Genomic DNA, 14,647 nt, shown 5'->3' with positions numbered 1-14,647 from the left:
TTAGTGCAAAGACTCAATACAAGGTGGGGGGAAGGTTGGGTAAGACAATATTTGCTGTCTTTGTGGATTCCAACTCTGTGTGCTTGTTGGCCTGGTGCACTGGGCATGAACCTCCAAATAATACTGTGATGAACTGTATTGCTTTTGGGGGGTGGTGGATATGATTATTTTTTTTTCTGCCCACGCTGTGCTCTATGCCCAGGAGACCCTATTGCAGCAGAGCTGGCCAGCCAGAGGCTTTGCCAATGCTGGCCATGTTTTTTGCTGACCAGCGTCACTGTTCTCCAGCTTGGCTTTCTCTTCTGGCTCTGGGCTGCCAGCTAACAGCAGATCCCATTTTCCAATTGCTTGGGCACTGATTAGGTCCCAGAGTGATGAGCTCTGTAAAAATAGAAATAGTGCAAAAAGTAGATATTGTCCTTGGCAAAGGAGACCTCAGCTCTAGCACAGCTGTGAATCCACCTGGCTTCCAGACAGCCAGCAGCAAATATCTGGGTTTTGCGCTGTTGAGTTGGTATAAACAGGAATCAAAGGGGAGAGGAAGGGAAAAAGGGGGGTGGGGGTAATACAAATAAAAATGTATTACGTTCATTTTTCTAAATACAGCTTTTTGAAAATATTTTTTCCCTCCATTCTGCACCCTCCTATCAGGCTTCATTAAAAATGTACCTGTGAGCAGGCAGGTGGTGATGGGTATTTATTGATGGTCTGTATGGCAGGCTGAGAGAGTGGTGGTGGGGGTAAACCCAGCACTGCTCAAAGAAGCTTCAAAGGCTTGTCAGAAATCAGCCTCAGAGACACAACAAGTGTCTCCTTCAGTATATCCCCAAAGCTAGCAGTTCTTATTTTAAAATGGCCTGAGGGGACAAAAGTAGTTTCTGGAGAAGATATTTATTCAGATGTTGCTCTTTACCCGCCTCATATTAGAGAAGTGGAAGATTCTGAATGGACATCGTTGTTGATTTTGTGGTGTTTGTGGATGGCTTTGGAAGGAGACCAGCCTTTGGCTTCCCCCTGAAGCTATTCTCTCTGCAGGTGGAGTGCCCATCCACCTGTGGGGTGGATTTTAATGACAGAATTTGCTGAACAGCAGGGGCAGGTCCCCACGAGGGCACCCACCCTGTCATGTAGCCCTGTGGGCTGTGCTGCCTAACTGCAGCAGAAGAGAGCTTGGAGACTTGAATTGTCTGGCAGCTAGAGCTTGTTCTGGGAAGCCACACTTCCAGGGCAGGAGATGTGATATATTGATCATCAATGGGGTGCTAGAAAGATACTGAAGGGTATAGGGCTGAGGCTAATAATGCCCAGCTGTAATTTCTGGGGTTTGGAAAAAATTTAGAGCAGAGATGACTGACAGTGCTGAATAGTGCTGTGGACTCATCTCCTGGCAACATGGGGCACTGCTAGTGCTGCCTGGGACTCCAGCACTGGGAATCCTTTGCCCAGCCCACAGCATCCTTGGTTTACCAGCAGTGGGTACCAGCAGTGACACTCCTGCCCTTACTGCCACAAGCTGTATTTCTGCTCCTGAGGCAGACACTGTTAGACACCGGGAAGTCAGCCAGCACGGTGGAAAGCAAAGTGTGGCTGAAAGCCAGACTGATGCCTCCATGACCAGTGCTGAGCCAAGGGGCTGACAGGCAGAGAGCTGCTGGGAGCAGCAGCATCACTCTGAACAAGAGGTTCTGGCATGGCACCATTTCTCCTTGCCTTTTTTTTTTTTTTGGGGGGGGCAAAGACAATTTCTTTAAAATCCTTTAATCAAACTATGTTTTTAGAAAATGTCTCCCAAGTCTCCTCCATTGGAGTTGCTATGGATTTATTCAGCTTGGCTTAAAGGGCAGCCAGGAACCTGTCTTTGGCTGCTAGAGCCCAAAAAGCTCTTTGGCTCACCAGGGAAATGGGCATGGTATCAAGCCTGCTGGAATTCAAGAAGTGTTTGGACAACACTCTCAGACATATGGTCTGATTTTGGGGTGGTCCTGTGTGAAGTCAGAAGTTGAACTTGATGATCCTTGTGGGTCCCAGTCCAATTTAGAATATTCTATGATTTTGAGCCAAACTGTCTTGGTGAAGAGTGGATTGAGACCAGCCCTGAGGAGAAGGACTTGGAGGTGTTGGTTGATAAGGAGCTCGACATGAGCAAACAATGTGTGCTTGCAGTCCAGAAAACCAACTCTGTTCTGACTGCACGAAGTGTGGCCAGCAGGTCAGAGGTGATTCTTCTCCTCTGCTCTGCTCCCCTCCTGGAGTACTGCATTCAGCTCTGGGGCCCCGAGCACAAGACATGGACATGTCTTAAAACAAGTCCAGAGGAGGGTCATGAGGATGATTAGAGTGCTAAAGCATCTCTCCCATGAAGACAGGCTGAGGGAGTTGGTTGTTTTCTGCCTGGAGAAGAGAAGGCCCCAGGGATACCTTACAGAGGCCTTCCGGTACCTTAAGGGAGCCTACAGGAAAGCTGGAGAGGACTTTTTGTCAGGGGTTGTGGCAATAGGACAAGGGGGAATGGCTTTAAACTAAAAGAGGGTAGGTTGAGATTAGAAATAATGAAGAAATTCTTCACTTTTTTTTTTTTTTTTCCCCTCTATTTCCTCTAAAGTGCTGGGGATACAGCCTGTAACTGCCATTTCTAATATAAGGTAATTTCTGTTTAAATGATCTCACAGATCTCATGGCTGTGTTAAAATTTCCCATCATCTATTAGATTTACTTAGAAATGTTTAATTTCTTCTCTAATAGCACAGCTGATGCTCATGAGAGGTTGTTTAATTATAACTACATTTTGGGAGATGGAGGAAAAATATAAAGTTTGATAAAAAATCAAGATGTCACTTGCAGTCACTAAGAGCCAAGGGCAAAGATTGAGCCTCGTTATATGGGTATGAACAATCTTTTCCAGTATTGGCTTGATCCTGTATAATTGCTGATGGGTTTTACCTGATTTGCAGTGATTTCAGGAGTGAGTGTGTATTCCTCTGTATAATTCAGAGGAATCAGTTTGATCTCGCATGAGGGAGAACACTGTAAACCCAGGCAGTGTAAGGAGACACAGGTGACTGCAGCTCCTTTCAGAGCTGGGGTTGGAGGAGAAGACTTCAGAACTTGTATGGCCAATGTGGGAGTAAGCTGGGGAGAGCCCAGAAGTGTGGAAAAGGCAAAGTGATCCCCCCATGCTCCTTTCCTGAGAAGTGCTCCTGGGTTTGTTCTCTCTGGCATGTCAAAATTATTCTGTAGCATATTAGGCTAAACATTTTTCCTTTCCTGGACGCTTCCATTTAGCCAAAATTCATCATCTGAAAGACACCTACTATCAAATTCCCGCTTATTTCCTACTGAAAGGGCCTTTCTGAGTGTCTCAGAATCACTCCTCCTGTGTTCTCCCAAGGATGGGGAAGTGATTGCCACTGAAAGCAAAGAGACGCCTTTAGATGTCTACTCTTAGCAGAGTAAACACAAGCATGTCATTTACTACTGTTCTTTTCTTTTTGTTATTCCTTTCTCTAGTTTGCTGGCAGCATAAGGTCAATATAATTTCCTCCACCAAATAAGTTGTAAATGTGGTATTTTGCAAAACTAATTGACACTGAGGTGGCGATTAGCACACGGGTGTCAAACTTTGCACAACATGCATCCACCTGCAGCATCAGCAACTACTGGGGGGAGACAAGGGGACTGGCTCTCCTATTTCTTTAAATGTGCCGAAATAGAAAGTATTCCTTATCATTTGCTATTGCTCTGGGGCTGAAGCACTCAGGAAATCATCCTTCTTGGTGTCAACATACATTGTGTGTTTGTGTGAGACTGATTAAACCCCATGAAAGCAAAGAGGCAAATACAAAATACAAAGCCTGTGGTTGTTTCTATAGCACTAATTTAAAAGACATTCCAGGTGAAGGCTTTTGACTTATGCTCATTTCAATAGCCTAATTTTCTACCAAAATCAGTGGTTACACAACTAGAGTGAGCTGGATTTTAACCTTCATGTAATCTTCCTATATAAAGGTAACAGTCACACAAAATGCACGTTACGACTTGGGTATAGACATGCAAAGTATGGGACAGTGTGTTTCTCAGTGCATGATCAGATGTCCACCAGTGATAGAAGGAGAAGGACATTCAAACACAGGAAAATGCAACAGCAGTCATCTTAAGCCACCAAGGTTTGCAGCTGGGTGACTGGAACCACTGAAAAATGTAAAATACCATTAAAGCCCCACATTACACTGTACAAGGTCTAATAAATCAGCAGTAACTGTCTCACTATGCAAGCACCAACCTTCATGCTATTTTCTGTAAATATGAATTTCTATCAGATGAGTAGCTTTTTTTCTCCCATATTCTGTGATGGAGGATTTTATGGTTTTAATTGGGAGGAAATTGAATGTTTCTGAGGTTATTAACTTCTCCAACCCTTTACAAATGCCAGGGGAACTGGTACTCACAGCATCGGTGTCTGATGATACCTAGCAGTGGTGAATTCAACACCAAGCAGCCAGCAGCAGCCCTCTCCCTCTTGTCATATTGCCCAGCACAACTTTTGGTGGCTTCCCCTCTCCATTCTTTCCCATTCCCGACAAGGAAATATATATATTTTTTGTGCGTTTTGGCAAGCAGGAGCTGTCAAATCAGTGCCTGCAGGTTGTGTGTCTGGCTGGGATGCAGCAGGAGCAGGTGCCTTGAAGAGCCTGTGCCAAGCACCAGCTCTTGTTGGGGGTTATTTTAATTAGGTATAGAGGTAGGTGAGAGAAGCGTGGGACTGTGAACCAGGAGCTGGGGCTGTGAACCATAAGAGTTTGTACTTTGGTTCCATCCTATCTAGCAAGATTAACAAGCCTCCACATTCAAGGCAGTAATATTTCTCTGCCTGCAGCATGATTGATTTTTTTTAAATGTCTCTCTTTAATCAATACCAAAATTTCCTGGATTTATCTTAATACCTTGGACAGAAGGATCCTATTGATCTGAACGAAAACCGGGGAGATAGAGCAGGAGTTACTTATAGCTGTTTACAGAGCAAACAGTTTCCATCTGCTTTCTGTGTTCCTGCAAAGCGAAGAATGGGTTTGCTGCCATCTTTACTAGATGGTAGCCATGTGCATTATAAGCATGTCACAACAGTCACCCCCCCGAGCTCTACCGAACCATATGCTGGTGACTGAGCATGCTTCACACATGAAGAAACTTTTCTCTGAGAAAGAAAATCGAATGCAATCAAAAGCAACAACAGCAGCGCTGGCTCCAAAGAGAATAATACTCACACACATCTTCCAGGCAGCATTTTCTCTTTTTTATTTCAAGAGTCTTTGTAAGAGGTTAAAGGCAACAATCCAAGTGCCATCTCCAACCTGCTACCCTACCAGAGGTACAGCAATTTTAACTGGCTGTGCAGCACAGCATTAAAACCACAGAGGCATGTTCAGTGAGCATGGTGAGCAGGTTCTTTGGGGTTCTCACTCGCTGTGCACCCCCAGACAGTGCCTTTGCACCACTCGGTGATGCTGCTGACCACCAGCCCTCTGCGCTGCCCAGCGCTGTAACCCTGCTTGTGTGAATGAAGGGGTGCGGAGCCAAAAACGTCCACTCAATTTTGTTTGCAAGCTGTATATAACACACAAGTAGATTTGAGTTCAATTAGCTTCGTATATGGCTTTTAGTCCTCTACATTCAAAGATCTTACACTAGAAAAATCATGGGCTGACATCAAAAATCGGATGGGTTAGTTAAAAGCACTCGCAATTATTGGATGTGCTGAAGGGAAAGTTCCTCTCAACCCAGAACAAAATATTTTTTAAAATGTCACTTGCTTAAATAGATTTCAGTTTTGAAGTTTATTTCAGCTTATTGTTTTGCTAGGAAGCATCGTCTCAAAGATTACAAATATCTCTACTTTCTAGTCAATGGTTTACAGGAATTTATATTTCCTTTATTTCAGCTCTTGACTCAGTAAACACAACGGAAATTGTGCTGTAAAATTAATATAGTTTCTTTTGACTCCTAGCATACATCTGAAAGTAACTGTGTAAGGTTAATTAGGCTGGCTGCTACCTGGAATTCAATGAAGTTACTCCAAATTCAGGCAAGTGCACTTGGAGAGCAGAAAACGGAGAACAGCATTTGCTTCCTAGAACCCCCCAGCTCTTTCATTTATGTAATCTCCTCATCATTCAACTCTTTAGGAATAAGATGAGTGAAGTCAGCAGGTGAAGGAGCATCTTTGTTCATTTCTCACAATGTGAAAAAAAAACAAGACGCAGCAGTACCCACGGGAGGACCGGACTCCCAGGGTAGCCCAGAAGGCTCTGGGTACCACCCTTCCCAACCCTAAAGGGAATTTCCACTCTTTTAAGTTACCAATTCTGTCACTTTTGGAAGTAGAAAGTTATTTGAATCTGAGGTCCTGGAGGTGAAAGTCTTGCAGTGCACAAAGCATTTTCTAAGATTGCTGTCATCACCAAACCCACACGAGTGGGAGTTCCTGACAGGTGAATTTTGCTAAAAGTGAGTGAACAGCTTGTGGAGGAGGAATGTAACAAAAGGGGAGGTTTTCAGGGTTTTGTCTGTCTGGCAACAGAGACTGATGCACACCTGGACCTGCCACAGCTAATATTGCTATTACCTGTGACAGGTTTCTTGTAAAAAGCACATGCTTGTGTACAATTTGCTGTCATCCTCTGATTTTGGTATAGATGAGAACCTTCCCTAACAGTGCAGAAACATCTGCAAAAGCTTGTTCACCATTCGTGCTGCTGTAGCTGTTTGCAGGGCAATGTCCAGCACCCTAAAAATCCAGTTTCTGCTCTCCTAAACCCAAATTTCCTTCAGTATTAGGAAAGCATCTATGGCTGCTACCAACAGCAGCTTCTGTATGGATCATCATTATTGTTTCATCGTGATTTATTATTTGGCTTTTCTTTAGATGCTTTTTTATTATTATTTTGTTTTATTTTGATAGCTTTTTTTGGCAAAACCATGACCATCAAGGGCTACCTGCACGTGTTTGGGCAATCAGGTCTGACAGAACCAGCATGGCAGCTGAAGGCCAGCTTTGCATGAAGCCCATGCTGAGGAAGGCTTGGCTAGAGGGGACTGCTGCCACTTGCTGTAACATAATTGTTAGATGATGTTTCTTCCCTTTTTACTGTTAGAGATCTCTTAGTGAAAATAACCAGCCTGGGCAATTGATTCATTTTGTAATATTTATACATGCTGTCATCATACAGGAAGCCTAAAGAAATTATCCAATCCATTTAACTGGCAAATTAAGATCACAGCGCAGCTGCTTTTCCAGTGTAAAGCGAGTCAATAACTACACCTGTGCCCCAAACCCTCAATTTTCAGGAACAGCCAAGTTCAAGGACAGCCAGAAACCATTGGGAATGTGTGAGGCACATGCAGGGCTTTGCTGTGCCCCTCAGGAGTGGCTCAATACCAGTCATGTAAACTTTATTTTGGCCTTTCTCTACTTCCTTATGCAGACAATTCAAATAAAATATTCCTCTAATCAGCATAATTTTTTCCCCCCTGAAATAATGGAAAGCATTAACATTGAAAGGTTCATTCTTCTGAGTTACTTTGCGTATGCTGGCCTTGAACAAGCTGCCTTTCTCACTCTCAGCAGCACCAAACAACACAGCACATGTATACACCGAGTCAGTAAACCACCCTCGACACAGCAGCTTTTTACCAATGGTCTTTTTGATAAAAATGGCCAGCAGAAAGTGAAATTCCATTATCTCTGTTTATTTGCCTGAATTAGAATTACATTAGTATGCCCTTATTTCGTAGTTGCCACACAGGTGAAGTATTCAAGTTTTGAGAGCTTGTAAATGCAATCATGTTTGCAGTAATCTGGTATGCTCAGTTTTAATCCCTTTAGAAATTCTGTTCATAAGCAGGAGTGTGTGGAATAGAGCAATTTCCAAATGGGATTTACATCTGTCTTACTCTCGGTTAAAATTTTTACACAAATTGGATAAACTGGATAAAATAGGAATAACTTTTTATATAAAACTGTACCTTGAGCATCATTCACTGAGTTAATGTCAAGTTTCTATTGGTAGGAAAAATATCCAGTCTGCTAATTTCAACCATTACAAATAATTTATACTCATAATCTAGAATTTATAAAACATTTTTTTAAACAAAAGTGTTCAGAAAAGTGTCTAATTTCAATGTTTCTCCTAAGTATGTCTGCAATTAATGCAAAGGGGAAAGTGATACCACCTAGGAAAGAGTATGGGTCATTCCTTTCACAATGCACACTGAAGCACAGCAATAAGCAAATACCAAACACAAAAAACAATGGAATTAACAGAAGAAGAAAAATTCTTCTGACATTCACAATAGGAGATGATAATACCAGTTCAGTTAGAGATACCTACCAAGCTGTGTCCCTTTAAAAAAATAAATAAATAAATAAACGGGATACCTTGGAGCAGATATATTCTTTTATCGCTCAAGTCCTTTTGAACTGCCTTGAAATTTGCAACTACGAATTTTGCAGAAAGTGTACAAGGCAGAATTCCAGTAAGCTAAAAAATCATGTATCTGTGTAAGTAAAGGTACAGCATCTTCTATTTTTGTAAATAAATGTTATCTGCACACACACAAAGAAGCCCGAAATATTTTTCAGGTGTTGTGCTTTTAGATATTGAGGTTTTTACAATGAAATGAGAGCTGAATTTTTGCTCATGGCTGGATATATTTTACTTGCAAGGAGTAAAACAGATGTCCTAATACAAAAATTAGAAAATGACAGCCACCGAGAAAATACTTGCTGTTTGAATTGCACAGTCAGAATTATCAGTGATTGTGTATTGTTATAAAGGCATTTATTTTGAATTGACTTGCTGCCTTTGAAAAGTAATCTTACAGTCTATGAAATACAAAGGGATTATAGGAACATCTTATTTGTAATAATCTGTTTCTTAAATGGTTTGACAAAGCATCAGCTGCTGGAGGGTCTAATCCTGAAAAGACTTGGACTACAGTGCTACACTATTTAAAATCCACTGACTTCCTCATACCCAGTGCTTCCTTGTGCTTGGGAGCTGGCTGGCACGTGCCAGGGAGTGACATGAGTCTTGGGACTGATGGGGACTTTAGGCATGGAAGCTAGCACCTGCACTATACCTAGAACATTGCTCATCCATGTAGCAGAGCAGCACAGCTGCTTTTTCCGCAGTAGGTTTGGCCATTGTCTTCCTGAAATCCAACCACTACAACGATCTCCTCCTGGATGAAGCGCGGAGTGAATGTAAATGTGCGGCCCCTCTCCCTTCCCTCTGCTGCTCACAAAATATGTCTCTTAATGTTCCAGATGAGGTAGATGAGCCTGTGATGCACCAAGAGCTACTTTGGGCTGTGATCTTCTCTGTGGTTTTATGATAGGTGTGAACATCTCAAGGAAGTAAAAGGGGATCAACAGGTGGCAATGTCCCTTGCTAAAGGTACACTTGCTGTTCTTTGATAGAAGTCTGTATTTTTTTTTTTTCCTGTGCTAAATCACCAGTACTGGGTGCTCTGCTATAAGTGGTATCCGTAAGCACGCTATCTGTCCTTTCCCCTGGAAGGATAAATCCAATGACCTTGGGTTTTACATTATGGGTATATAATCCTTAGGGAAATTGTTGCTTAAAGGTATATTCTAATTAAGGGGTAGATGTTAACTATTACTAAACAAAAAGAGAGGAAAAAAAACAAGGCATGCATCTTTATTGGACTCTGTGCTGACTGAGGGTGTGTAAACTGAAGCAGCCTTACCTCTGTGCCATCACTACACAAGACGCTTATAAGGCATAATGAACCACTCACTTACTGTGCATACATTAATATGCATATCCTGTGAGTCAGACCTCAGGGGAACTGGCCATCCGTTTCCCACAGACGATGTCGTGCTTCTGTTTTACTATTGTGACTAGGCACAAAAGCAGATTGTGAGCTCAGAATGGAAGAACTCATTAAAAAAAAAAAAAAAAAAAAAAGAATTTGCGTATTGGTTGTACAATGCCCGAAGCACACCTCACTAGCTGTTTCATCTGAATCTAATATTTATGTGCCCTAACTGAACTTACTCCGTGACATAACATTTCTTGTGTCATTTAAATACAACATTGAAAATGTATGTTAGTTTGAGAAGGCACATTAGTACTCCAATTAGAGCAGAAGCCATATCCATAGATTTGCTTAGCAATCAGCATCACACCAAGTATGAATTTGTTTGAATCAGTGCTGAACATTCATTGGAATAATTAGGCACTGACTATTTTTTCAAGTGAAGAAGTTAGAAAAAGACAAAAAAAAAAAAAAAAAAAAAAAAAAGAATTATTTCCAGTAATAATTTTGGCTGCAAATGGAGATGACAATTGGGCTATCAATTAGCATGTACTCATCAAAGAGGCAAAAATACCAGTTATAACAGACTATCTTTCCATTTTTGGTTTTGCTGCTTTATTCCAACTACTGCCTAAAGTGCATTTGCAATTCTTGCTGTTAGCAGCAGTTACTTATGAAAGATTTCCTCCAGAGGGGAGACAGGCAAACCAGAATTTCATAAACTGCAGCCATGTCCCTCCTAAACTGCTATCTGTGATGGAGATCAATGAGATTGTTCCACTGAACTTTTATATTGTTTGAAGGACATCATTTACATATCAAGGAAATAAAAGGCAATCTATTTATTTTTTTCACAAAACATGAAGTGTGTTTTCAGATGGGAAGAAAACAGTGGCAATCTGATGATGTGTCAGTGTGACTTGAAACTGGGTTTGAAAGTTGGTAAGACAAACCCCAAGAAGGAAAGGCAATGGCATGTTAAACACTACTGGTTTCACAAGAAACTATTCCTTGTAAATGTTCTGTCCTGAGCTCCATCAGAAAGAGAGAATTCATAGTCATGGTCTTGTTAGTTTCCACTTAAATTTTAATTTTTATCTGCAAGATATTAGTACTTGGATCAGGTGAACATATTATCTCTTCCCTTCTTGCTGGAGGTCTGAGCAGTTCATGCCTGTGCAATCATTTCTCTCATTTGTGGCTGGCTCACGGAGAAGTTCTGCAACTTTCTGCTGCTTGTGAACACTCTTCTCAGGCTTAAATAGCAAAAGCCCAATATTGGGGGTGCCGGAGCTGAGTTACAGCTTGTGCTGCCTGTACAGCTGCTCATCAGGCAACTGAGATGACTGGGTTTGAGCCAGCAGGGATCACTGCTGCTGCTCTGGGGGATGGTGCAAAAAAGCGTGAATAAGGAAAGATGAACTTTCAGCTCCTAAGTTAACTTTTTTGCTGCCCAAAAATAAAACCTGGAAAAAAAAAATCAAGACTCCCAAGTTTCCTGAAAAGAAAGTGCAATCTAGTGCAGTGTGCTTTCCTTTTCTTACTCTGTTCCTTCAGTTTCCTTCTGATTTCTTGTGCTTCAGCCTATATCTGCATATTGAAAGTATCCCCTTTGTTTGTGAAGAAATACCAGGAGAAATCGCACTTGGTGCACTTAGTGCATGTTTCGGGTTTATTTCATAAAAGAAACAAGCTGCCCTGGGGAATTGTGAGTAGAATCATACATAACAAAGGAAAGGAGATCGTTGCTCAAGCCTTGCAAGCTTAACATTTCCATGAGAAAACTAAAGAAAGAGAAGGAGGGACTGTGGAAAACTAGTTTCAAATCTCCTGTGTCCTCTTGACTCATGTATTCATGCACATGGGTGATGACTGCTCAGATAGTAATAGTAGGCAGAAGTCTAGGGATTTGGAACTTGCTTTTCATGCATGAAAAACACTTTGGCTTCTGAATATGAGGGAAGCATAAGTCCGCCCCTTCTCATGAGCTCTCCAGTGAGACACAGTTCAATAGCCAGGCTGTGAACACTGTTGTAAACTGGGCTTGATGAGTCAGATGAGTTTAGGGATTTTTATGGAGTTTAGACACAAGCTGGAGGGTCCCTGTGGTTGAGTCATGTCACTATGTGGGGATCTATGCACTGCAACGAATGGGGCCATTGGTAGAAATCAAGGCATGTACCTTACATCCCTCTGAGGCCAAGGAGAAGGTTTTCAAGGATCTCAGGAGTAATGAGACACTGGACATAATTGCACACAGTAGCAATCAGATGTCCAAATCCCTTGGAGAACCCAGTTCTAAAAGCCAGTCCAAGTTCCCCTGATGTCAATAGGAACTGCAAAGGGTGCTGCAATGCTCTTCCTCCAGGATCCAGTCTAGCATCTAGATCAGATGAAGGCAATAAGAAACAGTAATGTGTAAATCAGAACTCAGTGGACTCAGAAAAGTGCAGCAATAGCAGAGCAGGTGTATGTACAACTGCATATTACTTCACATTTCCCAGGCAGGAGCAGGTAGTTTGAAAACAATTTACAAACGTTTAAACATGTCCCTAATCATAGCTATAATTCTCATTCTTTAAAAACAACTTACTGAAAAAATAAAACCCCTTAATTTGCAATTTTGCTATCATAAAAATGTATCTCCTGGGCTCACAGAATGTTAATGCATTTGAACTCAGTTTTATAATGACAAACCTAAGTAATTCTGCTGCAATAAAGCCCATCTGCCTCTACTCATGCTGCACTTCACACAGCGGGTTTCTCTTCAATGAGCCCATGCAATGGCAAAGGTACCAAGGTACAATCCTAAGAGTGGCCTAGCTGCAAAGAGACAGCAGCACACCATACATGCTCTTAATAAACTAATTCATAAATTGTAATAATTAAAGAGATGTATCCTTGGAGATAATCCTGTGGGAAAGACCAAATTCATTTGCCTCTGCTGTCCCTAAAGATGGCCCCTGTGGCTCTGGAAGTCACCTTCCTGAACTGGGTCTTTGAGCTTTCCCCAGACCATGACCTGCACCTACACATCCTGCTTACAGTAATCCTTTGGGGGCTTCAACTTAGCATGACAAACACTTTGCCCTTTGCATGCTTCCTCAAAAGGCTGCTCAAACGTAGCACCTGAGACAGACTGCACACACAGACACGTGCTGCTTTGGGGGTCTCTGTCACCAAGGAAGCTCCTGCCAGATGAATGCCTCTTGAACACCGTCTCTGCCACACCAAGTGGTCTTAAATAGGACTCTGTATCAGGCAGATAGAGAATGCAAACATCATTGAGTGTTTTTGGCCATGTGAGAAACTAAGTTGTGTTTTTGCTGTAGAGAACTACTTTTCTGTATTCCAAGATAGTTGTGTAGTCATAATAAGGAGAAATGCTAAGTAGATAAGTGGACAGTAGAAGGCCTCACTGTTCCAAAATAAGGTAGCAGCTTGAGAAAAACAGCATGAACAGTGTGAGAACAGTAAAACAAAGATCACAAGTTCTCAAAACATAAGAAAGGAGAAATTAAAGGGTTGAAAAAAAGAAAAATTGTACATATATGGTATAGAGGAGCGTCGAGTAGCTTGTGAACCTGTAGTACTCAGCCAATGAGGAAACAGGGGAGGTGATTAGGCGTCGGGTAATAGGGAATAAAAGGTTATGATTTGCTTACTAAAATGCACTCCTGATTGACAGGATGCCCACCATTGCAATCGCGAATAAAATAGCTTCACAGAAGATCCTGTCTGAAGAAAATTATTTGAGATGTTTCTCACAGCCAGATGCATCTTGATAAAAGTTGTGACTACGTTTATGATATAAGAGCCACATGTGATGCTCTATCTGCTGCTCTGATTCCTTCTCCTTTAGACAAAATATACAGTCACTGCCATCCTTCAGCTGGCAGTATCAAGTGTGCAAAACCTTCATTTAAAAGTTAGTTTTCCAAGGTTAAATTCTGAAATGTTTTGTACTCCTACAAGTTAAAAAGAAAACAAAATGAGGAAGACCCCAAACACATGCAAAACACAGTAACAATATGAAACTCCACAGATGTATTTTCAAATATTTCTAATATTCCTAGTCTGTTTCCATCAGCTTTTTCATTATTTTTTTCAACAGACACCCTAGTAGTCATCACCTTGCCTAAGGCTTCAACCTTAAGTTGCATTTCTTTCTGAAATATACAGAAGCCTTCGTATTATCTATAAATCCTTAAAGAAGTGGCACAGAACAGATAAATGATCCAGAGCTTTGGAAATAGTTACGATAGAAATTTGCAGAAATTCCTCTGCCCCCTCTGTCATGGTAAACGACACTTAGACCAGGTTTGCTTGAAGTAACAGGTTTGCTTCTTTAGCAGTTTGGGCTAGTACAGATTAAATTTGAGTTAAAACAGTAGCAATAGTCTTTGGCCAATTTATGATTTAATATCAACATTTTGGGAGAAGTCAGCTTCTGGGGGATCTCCAAAGCAAAGCTCTTTTGTATAACTTTCATAGTCAGGTTTGTAGAAAACAAGTACGGTGTTGGGGCCCTTGAAGAACTGCAAAGAAACTATTTGCATGATCCTGTGCAACAGTATTGTAGAAGTAGAGGATACAAATTTATGACAACAAAGAGAGTCTACATTCACTTTATCAGACTGTTTCATGTAAAAGTAATGTAATTAGTAAACAGTTTAACTTACATTTCAGTGGTAATGCAAACATTTGACACCAGAGATGAATACTAGCTTCTCTGGCATGTCTTCACTTATTCAGTAGGTAGGAATAGTTTTGCACATTTTCAACATGCTTCTGACTGATAATCCCCTGA

This window comes from Netta rufina, assembly GCF_964035555.1.
Source record: "Netta rufina genome assembly, chromosome: 3".
In the NCBI taxonomy this organism is placed as follows: Eukaryota; Metazoa; Chordata; class Aves; order Anseriformes; family Anatidae; genus Netta; species Netta rufina.
This window is presented reverse-complemented; position numbering follows the sequence as displayed.